This window comes from Aotus nancymaae, unplaced genomic scaffold (genome assembly GCF_030222135.1).
Source record: "Aotus nancymaae isolate 86718 unplaced genomic scaffold, 86718_ANA_hifiasm-v0.15.2.pri h1tg000022l_1, whole genome shotgun sequence".
In the NCBI taxonomy this organism is placed as follows: Eukaryota; Metazoa; Chordata; class Mammalia; order Primates; family Aotidae; genus Aotus; species Aotus nancymaae.
Window position 1 is genome coordinate 10,857,026 of NW_026988435.1, and position 21,193 is coordinate 10,878,218.

Here is a 21,193-nt window from a genome sequence, read left to right on the forward strand (position 1 = left end):
GTAGGATAGTATAGGGAAGAGTTTGAAGTGAAGTCACAGAAGAAACTGGTATTTTAGAGAAGCAAAGATTTATTTTTTTGATTCAGTGTAGGAGGCATAAGAACAAAGTTGAGAAGAAAACAATTTTTAGAATTGTGAAGAGCCTCATGAAAGCTTCATTATAATAGGGCTGAATCAACTATCACTTCAGAAAATATAAATAAAACTCCTCCCAGAATATAAAAAGAAATGCCTATTAACTCCATACAAAGGAGGAAAATAGCTGGTGAAACAGATATCCTTTATAAGTGTTTAAAACCTCCGATTTTATTCTAGACTTCCTTAAAAAACGTGATAATTGAACTACTTAAGTCCAGAATAAATATCACTTCATAAAAACACCCTAATCCCTGTAACACCCTGTAAACAGCTCTTTAGTGACAAACAATTCGTTAGTGATATGATGTTTATCATTTTACATCAACTGTAATGCCATGTTATAATCTGATAAAGATACTTCAGATAAATATATTTAAAAAAAAAGTCAAAACAGCCTGAGGCTTTAGTGACATTCTAGTCTATAACACCTACTCCTTTTTACACTAATCTATAATTGATAGCTCATGACATTGCCGTTTTCAAGCCATTAGTTACACAATAACAATGTTAATTAGTTTTGATTAAGTCAGCCATATTCAAGCTTGTATTATTTTAACTTTCTCTGATTGATAGATGATATCCCTTAGGGTTATTTTTATTTATATATATTTTAAAGCATCATTTACTATTTTCAAAAAACTGAAAATTACTTTTGACCGTTATATTTAGAAGAAAAAAAATTATAAAATTTTATTTTCCTTTCTATCTTTCTTCTCTCTTTTTTTTTTTTTTTTTTTTTGGAGACTGAGTCTTGTTCTGTAGCCCAGGCTGGAGTGTAAGGCATGACCTTGGCTCACTGCAACCTCTGCCTCCCAGGTTCAAGTGATCTTCCTGCCTCAGCCTCCAGAGTAACTGGGATTGTAGGGGTGAGCCACCATACCTGGTTAATTTTCATATTTTTAGTAGAGACAGGGTTTCATCATGTTGACCAGGCTGGCCTAGAACTCCTGACCTCAGGTGATCATCCCACCTCGGCCTCCCAAATTGCTAAGATTACAGGGGTGAGCCACTGCACCCAGCCTAAAATTTTCTTATCCTTAGCTATTTGCTACTAAAAGTATTCATATTGCACTAATACTGTTTTCTAGAAGTTTGATAAAATAAAAAGTGTTAATTCTTTCACTAACTTTGACTGATATAACAATATCAATTTTATTAGTGAATATATTAAAGATAACTTACCTTTGATAATTCAGAAACTTGAAGCTTATTATTTTATTTAAAAAATTTTTAAAAAAATTATTGTACTTTAGGTTCTGGGGTACATGTGCAGATCATGCAGACTTGTTGCATAGGTACATACATGGCAAGGTGGTTTGCTGCCTCGATTCCCCCATCATCTATATTTGGCGTTTCTCCTCCCCACATTATCCCTCCTCACCCCCTGCTGCCCCTCCCATAACACCCCCCCACTGATCCCAGTGTGCAATGCTGCACTCCCTGTGTCAACATGTTCTTATTGTTCAATACATGAGTGAGAACATGTGGTGTTTGATTTTCTGTTCTCATGTCAATTTGCTGAGAATGATTGTTTCCAGATTCAAGCAAGTCCCTACAAAGGATACGAACTCATCATTTTTTATGGCTGCATAGTATTCCATGGTGCATATTTGCCACATTTTCTTTGTCCAGTCTATCATTGATGGGCATTTGGGTTGGTTCCAGGTCTTTGCTATTGTAAACAGTGCTGCAGTGAAAATATATGTGCATGTGTCTTTATAATAGAATGATTTATAATCCTTTGGGTATATACCTAGTAATAGGATTGCTGGGTCAAATGGAATTTCTATTTCTAGGTCCTTGAGGAATCGCCACACTGTCTTCCACAATAGTTGAACTAATTTATACTCCCAACAGTGTAAAAGTGTTCCTATTTCACCACATCATCTCTAGCATCTGTTGTCTCTAGATTTTTTAATGATCACCATTCTAACTGGCGTGAGATAATATCTCAATGTGATTTTGATTTGCATTTCTCTAATGACCAGTGATGAGGAGCATTTTTTCATATGTTTGTTGGCCTCATATATGTCTTCTTTTGAGAAGTGTCTGTTCATATCCTTCGCCCACTTTTGAATGGGTTTGTTTGTTTTTTTCTTGTAAATGTTTTAGTTCTTTGTAAATTCTGGATCTTTGTAGCCCTTTGAAGGGGATAGCACCACCAATTCCACAGAAATACAACCCACCATCAGAGATTACTACAAACAACTCTATGCACACAAACCAGTAAATCTGGAAGAAATGGATAAATTCCTGGACACTTGCACCCTCCCAAGACTAAACCAGGAAGAAGTTGAAACCCTGAAGAGACCAATAACAAGGGATGAAGTTAAGGCAGCAATTAATAGGCTACCAATCAAAAAGAGTCCAGGTTCAGATGGGTTTGCAGCCGAATTCTACCAGACGTACAAAGAGGAGCTGGTACCATTCCTTCTGAAACCGTTTCAAACGATACAAAAAGAGGGAATCCTCTCCAACTCATTTTATGAGACCAACATATCCTGATACCAAAAGCTGGCAGAGACTCAACTAAAAAAGAAAACTTCAGGCCAATATGCATGATGAATATCGACCCAAAAATCTTCAATAAAATACTGGCAAACCGAATGCAACAGCACATCAAAAAGCTTATTCATCATGATCAAGTGGGCTTCATCCCGGGGATGCAAGGCTGGTTCAACATACACAATTCTATAAATATAATCCACCACATAAACAGAACCAAAGACAAAAACCACATGATTACCTCAATAGATGCAGAGAAGGCCTCTACAAAATTCAACAGCCTTTCATGGTAGAAACTCTCAATAAACTAGGCATTGATGGAACATATGACAAAATAATAAAAGCTATTTATGACAAGCCCATAGCCAATATCATACTAAAGCTTATTATTTTGTCTTGTTTTTTTAAAACCAGTGCTACAAAGAAATAGAAAAGGAATTTTTCTACACAAGAGCCTGCACATGTGCCATTGTTTGTTTGGGAGTTTGTTTGTTCCTTTGTTTGTTTTGAGAGGGGGTCTCACTTCATTGCCCAGGCTGGTGTAATTTTGGCTCACTGCAACCTCCATCTCCCAGGTTCAAGTGATTCTCCCGCCTCAGCCTCCCCAGTAACTAGAATTACAGGCACGTGTCACTATGCCCAGGTAATTTTAGTATTTTTAGTAGAGATGGGGTTTCACCATGTTGGTCAGGCTGGTCTTGAACTCCTGACCTCAAGTGATCTGCTCACCTTGGCCTCCCAAAGCCCTGGGATTACAGGCATGAGCCACTGCGCCCAGCCCATGCACATGTGTTTTTACAAAGTCAATAGTTTTACAATTGCTTGAGTCCTATTGCTAATGAAGATAAAATCATGAATGTGTTAGTGATGTTATTCAGTTAATAGGATCTTCTATGCTCTCACCCATATCCACAGCTACTCTACTCAAAGATGCATACAACAGGGATGAGATGAGATACAGACTTTGATCTAATTCAACACACACTTGTCATCACTGTGAGCTCACACCTCTTTAACTGATGTGTTACTAGCATTGTCTCAATATGAAAAGAAAAGCCTGTGATTGAGATTAGGAAGCACAGGATCCTAGTCATGGGCAGAAAATCTACCATTAAACACTAAAGCTGCATATTAATAACGTTTTACCTTCATATAATACACTTCTGGTCTTGTTGTCATCCCAGATTTTTACAAATGAAGAAAATGAAGTTCAGAAGGATTAAACCACCTATTCAAGGTCATATAAATGTTAAGTGCTTTTCTTGGGTCTTGAACCAAGACCTAATTGACTGCAAGAGCCCAGTTTCATTCTACTGCTCCTGCCAGAAGGGAAGAATAAGAAACTCAGAGGACAGGCAGTGAGAAGCAGATAATATACTCACATCTATACTCTCATCTCAGACTTGCTTTATAAATAATAGATATGCATTAAAAACATTAATGAACTTTCTACTTTTAATGTCCTGACATAATTCAGATCTTAGAACAGTATTATTGAGGCAACAGTGATAATTCTAATTAGCAATTCATCTGCTGCTCTTGAGGGTCATTTTAAAATTCTGCTTATTAACTTATAGCGTTTTCCTTCTCAGATTGACTGTCATTTCCCAGAATAAGTTAAGGTAGATCAGGCCTTGTAGGGTAGCAAGAATTAGGACATCATTAAAAAGAGCATTCAAGTAGTTAAAGAAAGAGTAGAAATTTATAAGAAGTAAATTGGCTATTAAATCATCATTGGCTGCTATTTCATTTGAAATTTTAAGCATTCCAGGTAGATATAAATGAAATAACATTTGAGACTTCATTAAGAGTTTGCAGAATGTTTGAGAATAGTAAAAGGGTTTTGTGTAAAATGTTTCAGTGTGGCTTGCATTAGGCCCCATTATATGAATACTCTTTACATGCACATTTCTATATATGAACTAAGATCTAGATTTCCCTTAATCCTTTCCCTTTAACATAATAAATGGTTATAAGAAAAAAAAGGTCATATAAAAAGTGCTGAGTGCTTTTAAGTGCCAGGCAATATATTAACTGTCACAGAAATTATTATCCTGATTTCACATACCATGAAACTAAGTCTTAGAAAGGTTAAAAAAATTGCCCAAGGTCACACAGTTAATAGGTGTGAGAGTAGGTATTTAAACATAAACCTATCTCAAATCAGATCTGATGCTCACTGAACTATTTAAGCCAATTAATGACAATAAGAACTATAGCTATGTCTGAATTCGACAAAGAAAGAGCCAATATATCATACTGTAGACAGGTTATTTTCAGAACTACAGACTTCTAGGGCCATGTGTGGGCTTGTTAACTACTGTTCCAGTAAATTCCAGATCCAGACTCTATCTCTGAAGACAGTATGCAACCAAAACCTAATTTTTCTAATGTCCTGAGTAGGTCAGGGCAGGATGTCAAGAGAAGCAACTACTTGATGCTTGGCTAAACCAAATCCCTTCCCCACTTTCCTGCACATGCTCTGAGGATGCCTGTCTTCCTTGTCTGTCTCCACATCTACTGTCACCACAATTCACACTTCTGTCCTTCAGTTCAGGTCATGAGGGTTTTCTTTTTGCCTGTCCATTTGTCACTTCCCTTCTCCCCAGCTCCCCATCTGGCCCCTAACACACACCTATTCCCAGTGTGCTAAGCCTTGCAACCCTAATTGCAGAGGAACTGTAGAGAGAGGATTTTTCTCAGAGCCCAGTTCCAATGTCTTTACTGATACTACCACAGAGACTAATTATGAATGCTATCCTTATGCTTTATGAGGTAAAAATAACAGTCACACGAACATACCTCTAAGTATTCTCTATCAATATTAGGCTTAATTGTTTAGCTTAGAAGGAATCTAAGTGGAAGGGAAATTTCTCTGTAGGAAACTAAATTTTATTTTCTTCTCTTGCCATCACCCTTCTTACCTACAGCTATTGAAACTCAGAGAGACTTGAAAGAGCTTCTGATGAAAGTTACCATTTAACTATATACTATCATAGATCATAAAATTCTAAATATACTTCTTCCTCTCCCTCTCTAAAGTCTTTTCCACAGTGGTATGTACTGGAACAACACAGGCCTCACATTAAATCCCTGGTAAGTAGAATTGCCTATAGCACTAATAAAATGAATGAATACAAATAATAAATATTAAAAATGTTGCTTAAATTACATTGAGAAGTATTCAATGTAAAACATTTCTGTATATCAGCTGAATATTCAATATTAGGATTAAATTGTGTTATTTTGCTTTACCCTTGATTTTTGTTTAAACCGATATTCTTGAAAGAAGGACCTTATTGTCCTAATTCTAAGAAAGTTAGTGTTATTTTGGTGGATCTTTATTCTATACACTATCATTTCTCTACACACCCATTAAAAACTATAGTGGTGCCTACTAGGTCTCAGGCATCTTATATACTTCACTTCATTTAATTCTAACAATTCTAATAGGGTGGTAGTATTGACTCATATCAATTAAATTGCCTGGGATCAGTTAGTCACAAGCCTGTTTTCAACCTGAATATTCTTTATCTGTTATAAATTACTGAGCAGCAGAGCCAAACGTCTTGGCAATTTTTAGCTCTGAATTCAGTAAAAGAGAGATTGATTGGCATGATGCCTGTAACAAAGTAATCACTTAGTAAAGGAATGAACAAACTCATAGCTTTATCTAGCAGATAAAGTAGACATCAACACAGTGGAAAAGCAAGGAATACAATGAGCTGAAGAAGAAAGTGTGAATGCTGACTGAAACAAAGAGTTTGTATAAGTTTTATCTATAGGTAAATGTTTTATAATCAACTAAATTCAGAAATGTACAATTTATAAATTTGTTATTAAATTGTATATATGCAATGTATATACAAAAACATAGATAAATTATATAATAAATATACATATTGCACAGATATATAAATACGTATATATTTTCTGAGCTGTTTAATAATAGTACATACATTGAGTTTTTTTTTTTTCTTTATAATTGTTGAAGAATATCTTATCTGCAAATCTACAAAAGGGAATACATGGCTTCATGAATGTCTAATGTTAATGTTGTTAATATTTGAAATATAAGGGGAGGAAGGAAGCAAATCACACTGCCACTTATGCACCTATGCAACAATCTTGCGTGTTCTTCACATGTACCCCAAAACCTAAAATGCAATAAAAAACAAAATAAAATAAAATAAAATAAAATAAAGAAATATACAGATTTTATAAGGAAGTCTAATATTACTGTTATTTTATAGAAGAATTCACTCTTAATGCTCAAGGCTAGAGTTAATATAATTTTGGACCAGAAATCTTCAGAAATAAAGTATTTTATACATAGTACTGCAGAATTTTTGTAATAATTCACATACTAAAATGTTTGCAAGGATGTGAGAATTATATGTCAACTTTATACAGGGGGAAATCACACAGCAGTCACATTTCCTCCTACTTTTTGCCGTACAGAGGATATAAAGAATTCTGAACTGCTGGGGAATCTTTTTTTTTTTTTTTTTTTTTTTTTTTTTTGAGACGGAGTTTCGCTCTTGTTACCCAGGTTGGAGTGCAATGGCTTGATCTCGGCTCACCGCAACCTCCGCCTCCTGGGTTCAGGTAATTCTCCTGCCTCAGCCTCCTGAGTAGCTGGGATTACAGGCACGCGCCACCGTGCCCAGCTAATTTTTTGTATTAGTAGAGACGGGGTTTCACCATGGTGACCAGGATGGTCTCGATCTCTTGACCTCGGGATCCACCCGCCTCGGCCTCCCAAAGTGCTGGGATTACAGGCTTGAGCCACCGCGCCAGGCCGGAATCTTTAACACTTTATGATTTTGATCATAAAGTTTACCTATACATGTATTTTAACTTCACTTTATAGTTGAATTAAATGCCAAAAAATCACAGTTTCTCCAGAATTTTCAAATAAGAGGCAGTATCCTGTGATTTTACACATATATATACCAAATTTGTTTTCTACATGACACATACTGGACAGCATGTGTAACATTGGCCAGCGGTTTCCAGTGGAATGCTGATGAGAAGGAAATATGGATTTTTGGTATTTTAGGATCTTGTGAAATAGGAAGTATGTTATCGTTCTATGCGGCAAGTGTTTTCATCAAGAACTCTTTTTGCACATCTACCTATAACTTTGTAACTATGTGGAAAGATAGGAAAGGAATGCTTTATACCTTGGTAAACATTGCTAAGAACTTAGAAATTAATAGAAGACTTTATATTTAGAAATCTACAACTATCCCTTATTTTTTAGATAGGTGCTCTAATAGAATTTGTTTACCCTCCTACCTCATTTCAGTTTATTTCAGTTACCATTTGAAGAACAGAATCCTACAGTGAAAACAGAAATCATTATATGGCTATTATTATTGCTATGTTTTGGAAATACTAAGAGAAATTTGAAAGTTGGGGCATTTCTTTTAATTAATTTAATCTATCACCTCAAGTATTTATCCTTTGAGTTACAAATAATCCAATTTCTTTAAGTTATTTTAAAAATATACAATTAAGTTGTTGTCGTCTATAATCACTTTATTGTGCTATCAAATAGTAGGTCTTATTCATTCCTTTCATTCTTTTGGTACCCATTAACAATCTCCACCTTGTCCACAACCTTCTACTATCCTTTCTGGCCTCATCCTTCAATACTTTATGTCCGTAAGTTCAATTGATTTGATTTTTAGATCCCACAAGTAAATGAGAACGTATGATAGTTGTCTTTCTGTGCCTGGTTTACTTCACTTAACATAAGAATCTCTAAAGAACACTAATAAATATTTTCATCACAATAATTATGAGCTCTTATACAAACATAGACAATAGGCAGACTCATATATTGTAAAGATTACAAAATCTAGGATATACAGGTTTAAATTTGAGCCATGTAACCTCTTGATAAAGTAAAGCCAGCAATTTTAAATTTAAAAAAAAATTAGTTTTAAAACAATTTAGAGCAAACTTCAGGACCATGTCATATAAATTTAAATATTATCTGATTTGGATTATATTCTCTCACATGACAGATAAGATGATAAGAAAGTTCTCATAAATGTATATAAAATGTTATTTTATACCTATGTGACTTGAAATGCTAAGAAGAAAGAAAGCAGATCCTTTTAAGAATAAAGTTGTTGTAAGAATTAGAACCGATTTTATAAATTCACCAGTGATCTGATGTCACAAAGAAGTTACTTATATTACATTATTTTTAAAAACTTGGTTACATGAAAAGGTAGATGGGAAAGACATACTGGTCCCCTGAATGATAAACAAAAGCTTCCAAAAACTATTTTAAATATTTGTAAATAGCAGAGTCAAAATGTCTCATTTGCCTCCTTTGAGAGCTTAAAACAGACAAATGTTGGCTGATGGATTGTTTGGAAAACTATTTGAAAATAAGGAACTTTGAGATCCTTCCTTCATCCTCAGCCCTCCTTCTTTGCCCTCCCATTACATCCTTCCATTGCAACTCTGTCTTCACCAAAATAATTAGATAAATAATTCACACCCATATCTCAGAGCAGATGAACGTAGTTTTTCTGAAAGGGCATATGCATGTATTTGTAAGCTTAACAAATAGAAAAGTCTTTGAACTTCCTTAAATATATCTTCATTTTTACGGTCCAACTGTGCCCCCTACTTTAGTAAAGCATGACTCATTAATCTCTGAAAAATCGTTTGTGGATTTGTACCCTGGCACTATAACATAGGATTTGTAATCAATTATTTTGTATCCTAAGGATCCTTTTCTTTGTTTCCCCTTCTCTTCACATTTTCAGTATTATACATGCTATAAATAAAAAAGGGACAATAATAAAGGGCCTGGTAGATACCAGGTTAAGAAACGAGGGTGTTGTGTCTCTGTTTTGACTTGGCTCAAATCAAAGCTGGAGTTACAAAGTGGGGAAACTGGAAAGGAAGAGTGGAAATGACAGAAATAAAATCTGCCCCCCACTGTTTTTCTCTCTCTCTCTCTCTCTCTCTCTCTCTCTCTCTCTCTCTCCCCCTCTCTCTCTCTCTCTCTCTCCCTCTCTCTCTCTCTTGCTTCTCTCTCTCTCTCTCTCTCTCTCTCTCTCTCTCTCTCTCTCTCTCTGGAATCTTATCTGTGTGAATAGACCTCCTACTTAATGGGATTAATTGGACCATTAGTCCCACTCAATTGTTATTTTCCTCTTCTTTGAAAAGTTATCTTTCTCTCAGCAGCATAAGGGACACCCTGCTTCGGATGAAACTGTTACACACCGTTAAATATCCTCATCAATGAATACTTGTATTTTTACAAGTGTCTGCTAAACCAGATAGTAATTGTAGACAGCCACTCACTTTTACTGGAATGTTTAGGTAAATGGGAAGTTGTCTTAAGGCAGATTTCTTTTTCTTTGACAAGTGCTTTGATACAGTTCAAGTCAAAGACACAGCATCAAAAATTTCACAGGTATGAAAACTAGTATTTTATAAACAGTAGTAAAATCTGAACCAAGACTGTATGTAAACATAAATGTGCTATGTTAATTGACCAATATATCAAGTATTGTACATAAAGTCACTACTCCAGTGCACTATAAATTTTATATACTTAAAAATAATAGGTTAACCATTATAAATAATTAAGAATATTTTCCTTTTTTTTTTTTTAGAAATTGGAAAAGTTTTGGAGCCTAATGTGATACCGTCCTTTCTCTTTACCTTTCCCTCATAACAAGAAGGGGAATTTTAAGTGATGCTTTGTTTCCATAGTAGCATTCCCAAGTTGGGATTATTCTTTCTATATCTTCCCATTATGCCTCAGTAAGCCATGTAATTGAGTTCATGGCTGAGAATTAAAAAAACTGATCTCTTGAGTCTTTACTGTGTTCCGCACCAGGCTTCTATCTTTCAAAATTAGCCTTAAGTAGAGTACGATACTCTGCTTAGGAACTGTGTCAGTTTATGCCTGATGATGTCTTTCTTCTCTCTCTCTCCTCTATTTCTTCCTCCCTACCTCCCTGCCTCTCTATTTCATGAAAATGGATGACAAAGGTGGTATTAATATACATATATATACTAATTACATACATTAATATGTGTATTAACATATATATGTACGTTAATTTCAAACTTAATCATCCATTTTCACTTGCAATTTCCTTTGTTTGGAGAATAAACTTTATGGAAACCCTGGTTAGCAAGTTATGTCTTAATTATAGCCCAATAAAAGGCAAGCTTTAAAGAACCGTATTCTTGATCCCGACTTGATTTCTTCTGAGGATACATCCCAATCACTTTTTCCTTGTTGTTTCTTTTAAATATTCCTCAACTTAAAAACATTTTTTTCTGATTCAGATAATTACTATAACAATGTATTGTAAAGTTTATATACTTCTATTTATTAATCTGTCATTTGATTTTCTAATTTTTTTATTGTGGTAAAATATGCATAATATAAAGTTTACTGTTTCAACCAATTTTAGGTGTATGTTTCAGTGGCATTAAGTACATTCACATTAGTGTTCAACCATCACTACCAGCCATCTCCAGAACTTCTAAGTCATCGCAAGCTGCACTCTGTTCCCTCCCCCAGCCCCTTGTATGTACTATTTAACATTCTGTTTGGTGAATTTGACTATTCTAGGTACCACATATAAGTGGAACCAAACATTTTTGTCTTTTTATGTCTGGCTTATTTCACTTAGTATAATATCTTCAAGATTTATCCACGCCATAGCATGTACCAGAAGTTCATTCCCTTTAAGGCTGAATAACATTATACTATGTGCATATACCACATTTTATTTATGCAAGCATTTATAGACATTTGGGTTGTTTCCAGCTATGGGCTATTGTGAGTAATGCTGCTAGAAACGTGAGTGTACAAATATCTGAGTGTCTGCTTTAAATTATTCTGGGTCTATACCCAATGATGGAAATGCTGGATCATATGGTAATTCTGTATTTAACTTTTACACAAACAGTCATAGTGGCTATTGTGGTGGCTCTCACCTGTAATTCCAGCACTTTGAGAGGCCAAGGTGGACGATCACCTGAAGTCAGGATTTGAGACCAACCTCAACAACATCATGAAACCCCATCTATACTAAAAATCCAAAAAAAAAAAAAAAAAAAAATAGCTGAGTGTGATGGCGAGGGACTTTTGTCCCAGCTGTTAGGGAGGCTGAGGCCGGAGAATGACTTGAACCCGAGAGGTAGAGGTTGCAGTGTCCTGAGATGGTGCCATTGCACTCCAGCCTGGGCAAAAAGAGTGAACGTCCATCAAAAAAAAAAAGAAAAGAAAAAAAATTGTCACATTGTTTTGCACAGAGGCTGCACCATTTAACAATCCTATCAGCAATGTGTAAGGATTCTATTTTTTTCCCCATCCTGACCAACACTGGTTATGTTTTGTTTTGTTTTACAGTAGCCATCCTATTGTTGCAAATTAGTACATCATTGTAGCTTGGAATTGCATTTTCTTAATGATTGGCAGTGGTGAATATCCTTTTATGGGCCAGTTGTGTACTTTTGGCTATTTGTGTACTTTTTCACTCTTGTTTATTATTACCAAAACTTAAGAAATATTCATACTCTGTTCTCCTTTTGCAAAAACTTTTTTCAACTTTTCTAAGCCCTCCCTTACACACATTCTTATATTCCAAAAATTTATTTAAGAGCACCAATATTATATTATCTTTTGTGCCAATGCCAATGAAAACTTTTAGTTGAGGTGCTCCCGTTGTAAAATGGGACAGTGATACGTGATGTCACAATCAGTTGTTATGTGTGATACATGATGTCACAATCAGTTGTTATGTTACCTTTTTGGGTGCTTCTGTCTCCCCGTCCCACTTTTTCTTTTCTTCCCTCCTACTAATTATATCCTATGTGGATACCTCAAAATTATCTCTCTACTCCAAATTTTCTTCTAGATCTCATAATTCTCTTTCTTAATAGAATTACCCAAACTCCCTATTTATTAGACAACTAGTTGTTATGATAGGCCAATGACTTACTCTAGCTTTGGCAACTTACTTCTTGTATGCTGAATATAGATGCTTCTTTCTTCAGAATGTTTTGCCTCCCTCTACCCCTCCCTATTCTGCCTTGTTAACTCTTGTGAGTCATAGCTGCCTGGAATTCACTGCCATCATATTTTCCCTGATCAGCCAAGGCTAAGTTTCCCTGTACATGTTTTAATTAATATCCAAATACTAGGTTACTAATACAAAATCATAAGTTCCTTTTCAGATGGATATATCTTATATTAGATCATTGATAGAGGAAGCTTGTGTCTTATTAATCATTATTTCCCCCAGAGAATACCATAGTGCCTATCACACAATAGGCCATGATGTTTATTTATGGTATAAACAAATAAGAATCCTGTGTCCAAATATTCTTCCTCCATTATAACTGTGTATTGGGATGTTCATTCTGGAATGGTTCACGAACACTTCAAACCAGGTGGATGCTACACGTGGAAGAAGGTATCTTCTCTTCAAAATCAGTTTTTCCTTCACTATTGCCTTTTCTATTACTACTAGCTTTACTGCCCTGGAATTCTAAGGGAAATATCTCCATCTTCCTTACTTTCATCAGCCCAGTTCACATTTACATATTATAAATTGCTATGTCTTATTAATGCCACCTTCATAGTATCCCCTCACCTTACCTCTGCTCTCCATTTCCATGGCTTCTGTTCTCATTTCAGTAGCTTATATGTATTTTGTCTGGAGTAATTGAACAGCTTTCTAATTATTCTTTAACATCTCACTTTTTCTAAATCATCAAATCTATTTTTTTATCAAAACAATTCTCTCCTCCTCAAAAACCACTTGTGGTTCCCTATTTTTCCTAAAAATAATCCAATTTATTTAACATGTCATTCTAGCCCACTCTAGCCCACTGCATTCCTCCTCTACACAATGTGGTCAAAATTGATCTTTCCCAATCTCACTTTCCACCAATCTAATTCAAGTACTCTTTGAAGTACTCACAGTCTGGTATATCATCTCCTATGTTCTTTTGCTTACATTTAAATGGGATGCCTCCCCCCATGCCCGGTGTCCAAAGTACCCACCATTGTGAGTAAAAATCAAATATGTTTTTCTTCCATGAAAATTTCATGATTTCCTTCAGCTGCAAGCTAGCATTAAATGCATTTTCCTCTGAACTCCCATGCAGTTGTTCTGTGCCTCGCTTATGACATTTGGCAATTTGCAGTGTAAGTTTTTCTTATTTGTCAACATGCCATTTTATTATACATAGTATTGTAACATTCTTACAGACAGGATGCTAGGGTCATTGATCTTGTGCTCCCTTATGATAAATTGCATAGGAAACTAGCATACTGAATTACATTTTTTTTTTTATTAAGCTCAGTGACTATTTCTTACACAAGTGAATGAATGGATAAATAAAACTTTATATATGGTTACTAACTTTTTTTCTTTTTACATATATAATTACTTTTTGAAATTTCCCTAAATGTTTTCTTACAAACTGTCAGGAAACCATCAACTGAGTCATCTAAAATCTCTGATCTGTTGGTTTCTGTTTCTCCCTACATTACAGCACAGACATTACTTGTCAGCAGATAATTAAGAATTATTCATTAGAAATATATTCTTCCATGAACTCACACAGGCTTATTCAGTGTAATTGCTTTTTATTTATCCTGAGCATTTCCAAGGTAGCCTTTCTCATTTAAAGTTCTGTTTCCTAGGTAGTTTATGACTGTCCACTGTTGCCCAGCAATAGAATGTGCATAGCCTGTATGCTATATTTATATAGCTATTTAAAAATGTGTCTTAGGTTACCTTATCATTGACTCACAATGTCTATGAACAAAGTCTTGATTACTTTGTGGAAATCTTTATGAGTGCCTTTTCCTTCCTTGTGCATTTTTAAGTAAAATATACTGCTATGAGAGGTACAAGGAATGGCTATCTAAAACATGCAGCAATCTGAAATTCTTGATAGTTTATCATATTCTATAAACTGACGTACAGAATTCATTCATTCACCCAAATGCGAGGACCAGAATCACCACAATATTAACTCCTTTTAGGATTCAATGCATTAGACTTGGTGCTTTTCCTAAGTCCATGTGAAAAATCAGCATGTTTTATCACAATTTAACTTTTTCTCAAATCTTTAATCTTACAGGTCTTGCTCGTTCCTCTAGAAAGAGGGCTTCTTTGAGATCAGGAAAGAGCATTGGTCCCTGTTGTTTCCCATCATACACTACAAAAGAAATTCAAAGATCAGCTTGAGGATTAAAATGGAGGTACCCCTTGACTTAGTTGTGATTATGTACATTGAATATCAAAATATTTTTCTATAGCCTCTGTGCTTGTAACCAAAGTAAACTATCAAATGTTTTAACTATGTAAATGCATCATCTGTTATTTTTGTCTCCCCAGTAATATATTTAAATTTAATTCTATGGAAATTTTCATTTATCCATGACTCAAATGTTTATTGCTTAATGAATAGCCTAAGTGAATGAGGTACCAACAGAAATGTCACAGTATTGTAACTAAAAGCAGGTAAAGAGAGCACCCTAGATAAAAGACATAGTGTGACAATGGCAAGGATTAGAGTTCTGGGCCAGATTAAGCATTATATCACAAGGAAGCAGAAGAAGCCATCTAAGACTTTATTTTTATTTTTTTACAAAATCAGGATTCCATATGTCATGCTCAGTTCTGAGTGAGAATATGACTTTATAGATCAAGGGCTTCCCCTGTCAGTCTTCTACTACAAGTGCAGACCTGACTTCCAGCTAAGAAAAACTGACTCCTGAAGAGATAGATATACAGTATAGGGCTCATTTTAACATGCACAACCTGCCTTGATATCAACTGTGATTTTCATCTGTGTTCTGAAGTATGAACTCAAGTGTCTGTACATAAAATCCACAATTCGATTCATTCAACCATCACCTCATCATTCTATAATTACAATTGTCCAAAGTAAACATTAAATATCAGAAAATTTGGTAACTCTACAAAATTATACTGTTCATTAATCCCTAAATGCAAGTTTAGAAACACAATACTTCTAAGTTGTAGTCATGTAATTCTGAAAACATTTGAGGATTTTTTAGAGTATTTTGAATGCAATTGATTAGACAAATGAATTACCTGCATTATTATCCAGGATGTTTGATGATTTTAATAGGATAATGCATCTCAGGTGAAACATGTTCATGCATGATATTAAAATGATAATGATTCAAGAAATTTTAGATATTTAGGTTTGATACAGCATACTACATTTTAAAAAATGTAAGTGATCTACTTTTTATCTTTTTTTGGAGGCCTATATATGTTATAATATATCATGACAAGGCAATGTGCTATTATAAAACAAGTAGACACTAGCAATATAGATAGCATTCTATGCATAGCAATAGAAGGCTAACAGCATAAGATAGTATTTAACTAGTAGTGTGATTTGATTTTTTTTTTGTTTTGAGATGGAGTCTCACTCTGTTGAGTTCAGTGGCATGATCTTGGCTCACTGCAACCTCCGCCTCTGGGGTTCAAGCTATTCTCCTGCCTCAGCCTCCCCAGCAGCTGGGATTACAGGCATGTGCCACCACACCCAGCTAATTTTTGTATTTTTAGTAAAGACTGGATTTCACCATGCTGGCCACATTGGTCTCAAACTTCTGACTTCATGATCTGCCCGCCTCAGCCTCCCAAAGTGCTGAGATTAAAGGCATGAGCCACCAGGCCCGGACTGTAGGTTGATTTGTATGACATTTTTTTATTTGAAATTTTTCCTAGTGTTCAACAGTTAGAGGAACTGCACATGACAAAAGACTATCATAAGTTTATGCGATTTTTAAAAAGCACTTTACACTAGATCTAATTTACATATGACATCATTGAAAGTAATTTTTGAATTACATGCACTTTAAAATGCTGATTCGAAAAATGCAGTTCATAAGGGTTTTTCAATAACTCTTTATCTGTGATAATTCTTATTATAAAATTCTTGCAGCTTCAAGGGCCCCATTCCGAAGTGTGTACGAGTCTTGTGTGCCTTGGCATTTTTAAAATATAAAGTTACAAGTTACAAATTAAAATTTGTTTTGACTCTCTGCTATGTTTTTGATGCTTTAAATATATTTTTGTAATACTTACAGAAATACTCCTATAAATGAAAACTATGTGTGACCCAATGAGATTTAATGTATCTGTCAACTTTCTAATCTACCATACTCATAAAAAGTTAAATCCCAGTTTTGGTTGATGCTTTATTTTTCAGTGCATTAGGATAGATAAGGCATATTTTGGAAAATGTTGAATATTTAGCAGCAAGACATGAAGCAAATATGTTACAAGAAGATAATATATAGCCATAATAATCATAGCACGCTTGAAAGCATGCTCTGCCCTGGTTTATGTGGTAACCCATAACCGATGGTTATGAAGACAAGCAGAACTTAATTAGACATGTAGAACAAATGTGATTTAAAATAGGAACAAAAATCACTTTGGTACTACAGCAGTGATTCCAAAAGAACATTTAGATACTGAAGTAGAAAATAAATACAAGAAATCCATGAAGTCATCACTAGAGAAGATTTTAAAATAATGGAACATTGTTTTACCTGGGAAAGGAAAATTTAGAGCAACAGAGGCACTAAAAGTATAATAGTCACGAAAGTTCCTCAAGACTAGAGCAGACTGCTTCAGGCTCCCTTTACAGCAGGAAAGCCAAAAGTGTAGAACAATGAGAAAAAAAGAAAACAAGAAAACAGCATGGAATAAATAAAATTGAATCATAAACTTTTAAAATGACCCATGAAACATATGGTTTAATGTACACTCATTATTGCTCTTTTCTCCTACTTCCCAGAAAAGCTTAACACTAAATCTATTCGGTTATTTTAAATCTCCCATTCCATCACTAGTGTATAGCCATGCATGCAAAGCACTTGAGTACAAAGAAACTACAGGAGGCCAGGCGCAGTGGCTCATGCCTGTAAGTCCAGCACTTAGGGAGGCCGAAGTAGGTGGATCACCTGAGATCAGGAGTTTGAGAACAGCCTGGCCATCATGGCGAAACCCCATCTCTATAAAAATACAAAAATTAGCCAGGCATGGTGGCACATGCCTGTAATTCCAGCTACTCTAGAGGCTGAGGCAGAAGTATTGCTTGATTCACGGAAGGGGAGGTGACAGTGAGCTGAGACTTTGTGACTGCACTCCAACCTGGGCAACAGAGTGAAACACTCTGTCTCCACATCAAGTTTCTGCAACCAAGGGAGAATTTTTAAGTAAGTGTCTCATATGTTTCCTTTTATTATCTTATTCATATTATGCTTTCAGAGAAATATTCAGATGTAGGCAGAGTAATCAAATCCTGATAAATTTTTCAATCTTATGCCATGTTATGTTATTGGACTTCAAGAAAATGCCTTGTCTTTATACTTCCTTCTCCCCTCTGGGCATGTTGCAGGAACATCCCCTTCTAAATATGGGGTGTCCTATTCTTGGGAAAGAATGTATTATGTTGTCTTGACAGACATAGAGGAATCATGCACTAAATTGAAAGTTTTGTGAATGAAGCTTTAAACAAGCACACCACCTGATTCTGATAGAAAATAAAACTTGAGGACTACTAATCTATAGGGGCTTATATGAATGATAAGGAAAAAGCCAACATGAATGAAAGGACCACAGGAAAAGACCACTCAATTTTAAGATTATTTTTCTCATTGATGTTTCAGTTCATCAGGGCAGATAATGAAGAGATCACAGTGTGAGGGAGGAATCATTCTTATGAGCAGAAGTTTGACATTCTATGTAATTTGGGGTGATTGTTTTCGCTTGGTTTTGGGGAGTTCTAGCTCTGAAAGATAAAAATGGCATATATATTCTCTATTCTATACCAGCAAAGTTCCTTCTGAATTTTAGTTGCTCAATTACATATTGTATTACAGTTTCAACCAAACTCAGGAATATTTCAGGTAGGTGGGTTATAGGTATAAAAATGAAAAGTTTGCTCATAGCTGTGTGCACAGGAAGGAAATCATGCCAAATAGTAATAAGCAGTGTGTAGGAAACTGTTTTGAAATTACAGTTGATCCATGAACACCACAAGTTTGAACTTCCTGGGTCCACAAATATGTGGATTTTTTTCATGCATCAAAAATATAGTATTCATGAGACCCAGAGCAAGCATATGCACAGGATAACTTTTTGGAGACATGGGTTCCCCAGAACTAACTGTGAGAATTGAGTATGCACAGATTTGAATATACATGGGTGATCCTGGAAGCAATATCCTATGTGTACTAAGGGACAGATATAGTAATTTGTAGACTTACATTCCTTTAGCTTCATATCAGAATTTTTAGAAAACTAGATGTCCTTCCTCTAGAAATTAAGGAGATAATAAATTATAGTAACTAATATCCCCGTTACATCCAAATTCAGTCTATAATAGTTGGAAGGCAATTTTTGATATCATCTGGTTCATTTGATTGATTTCAAAACTAAGGTTCAAAAAGGTGAGGTAATTTGTGGAAGGTTATACAATTTGCAAGTGGTAAATTAAAGATAGAAAATTAAGGTTTCTTAACTTCGGCCATTTCTCTCCTTCTTTTTTAAACTACTGTTTAAACTGTGTGCCTATTGGTTTATGGGAAAATTTTAGATAAAAAAAGATACTTCTGTTTTTTTTTTTTTTTTTTTTTCTATAATGATGTCCAGTATAAGCAAGAAAATAGAATCTGGAAATTCAGTCAGTAATTTTGTTCTAGCAAGCAATAGATAGCACTTTCTCTTATTCCTACACCAGAATGCCCTACAGGTGATTCTATCATGCAAACAAAGACTAATCCCAATCACATGGTTGTTGGAACATATTTTGCCATGTCAATTCTTATAGCTTAGGAACCAGTCTCAGAAATTACGGCACAAAATCACTCTCCAATTATTTACAATTCCTGTTTTACCAATTTATATTGGCAAAAGTGTTTAATTCCTCATTCTTCAGGTACAATTCATATTCCACTAAATCGAAAGCTTTGTGAATGAAGCTTTAAACAAGCACATCACTTGATTCTTATAGAAAATAAAACTTGAGGACTGCTAATCTAGGGGCTTATATGAATGATAAGGAAAAAGTCAACATTGATGAGAGGACCACAGGAAAAGATCACTCAATTTTAAGATTATTTTTCTCATTGATGTATTAGTTCACCAGGGCAGATAATGAAGAGATCACAAGTGTGAGGGAGGAATCATTACTATGAGAAAAATTTGCCAATTACAGCTACATGTCCAATCAAAATAATACATACTAAATATTCTTTAAAATCCAACTGGGACTCTACAAATACACTGGCACATTATCAGCAGTTCCAACATCTTTCCTATCACTCTAAACATCAAAGGTAAAACTAACAGCCCAAAAAATAATCTGGCAGTCCAAATTCTCTGAAGATCAAAAAAAAGCAATAAAGTAAATTTGAAATGAATATAAAGTAAACATTAATTATGAAGGAGAGCCGTGGATTAGTAAACCTTATTCATTGCTGTAGAATGCGTACATTATAAGGAAGAAGAAATTTACTGAAATGTTTAGAGATTTATATCAGCCCATTTACTTCAGCCTGGGAATTCTTCATCTCTGTATCTGGCAGAAATGTTATGCTGTTTTAGTTTAACAAGTGTATACAATTATTTTTCAAAAACAAAGCAAAATTTAACTCACTGTACTAATATGTTTATAGATACGTGAATATTCTAATATGTTAAATATAGATAAATTAACTTTGAACCCAAACTTATAAATCAAATACCCTCATATTCTAGAATAAATATCTGGGAATATTTAATAAGATCTAATTTCCCATAGAAGAAAATTTAATTAGACAGATATCAAACCAGTCACATTGACTTTTCCCCTCTAGGATTTTTATTATATTAATGGCAGCACAGTTTATGACTCAAGAACCCACAGAGACTTGGAGCTTGGGAGTCCTTCAGAGAGCATCCATCCCAAGTGCACAACATATTCCAAGAGTGTAAGTACGGCTGAGACTTTAAATGACTGTTTTGCAATGTTGTAATTGGGCCTATGATTTAATGTCCACCACTTGCCTTTCAGACCCAAGCTTCCCAGATGTGCTCAAGAAACTTTCATGCTACATAGTATGGAAAAAAAAAAAAAAGATTAGAGATGTGTTCACTGGTTGAATAATTTTGGAAAACTTAATTAAACCAATGTGATCATATTTCTCTAATACGAATTTTCAAACAAATTTTTAGGCCAAAGAAGCCTTTGGTTATTAGCTGTGTACAAATACGCATTTGGGAAAAATATGCTTTATGATTTTGTTTTTTCTAGGTACATCACAAGTTCTTCTTAAGTGAGCATTATCCATCTCCCATAATACCTGGTAATATGTCTCATAAGTATTTGTTTAAGGATCAGCAGTATATACTATTAAGCACACACCTAATTATACAAATCAGCCAGAGGTCTAGATGTTCAAAAACTGAAACAATAAGACAATGTTTCATAGTTTCTTTCTGAG

At 34.8% G+C, this 21,193-nt stretch overlaps 1 protein-coding gene across 3 annotated transcripts in view; it reads right to left on the reverse strand.

Annotated features, from left to right (window-relative positions):
• The window catches only part of CADM2 (cell adhesion molecule 2), a 1,089,430-nt gene that overhangs the window by 932,151 nt on the left and 136,086 nt on the right, over positions 1-21,193 (reverse strand). The gene's annotated exons all lie outside the window — the stretch shown is intronic.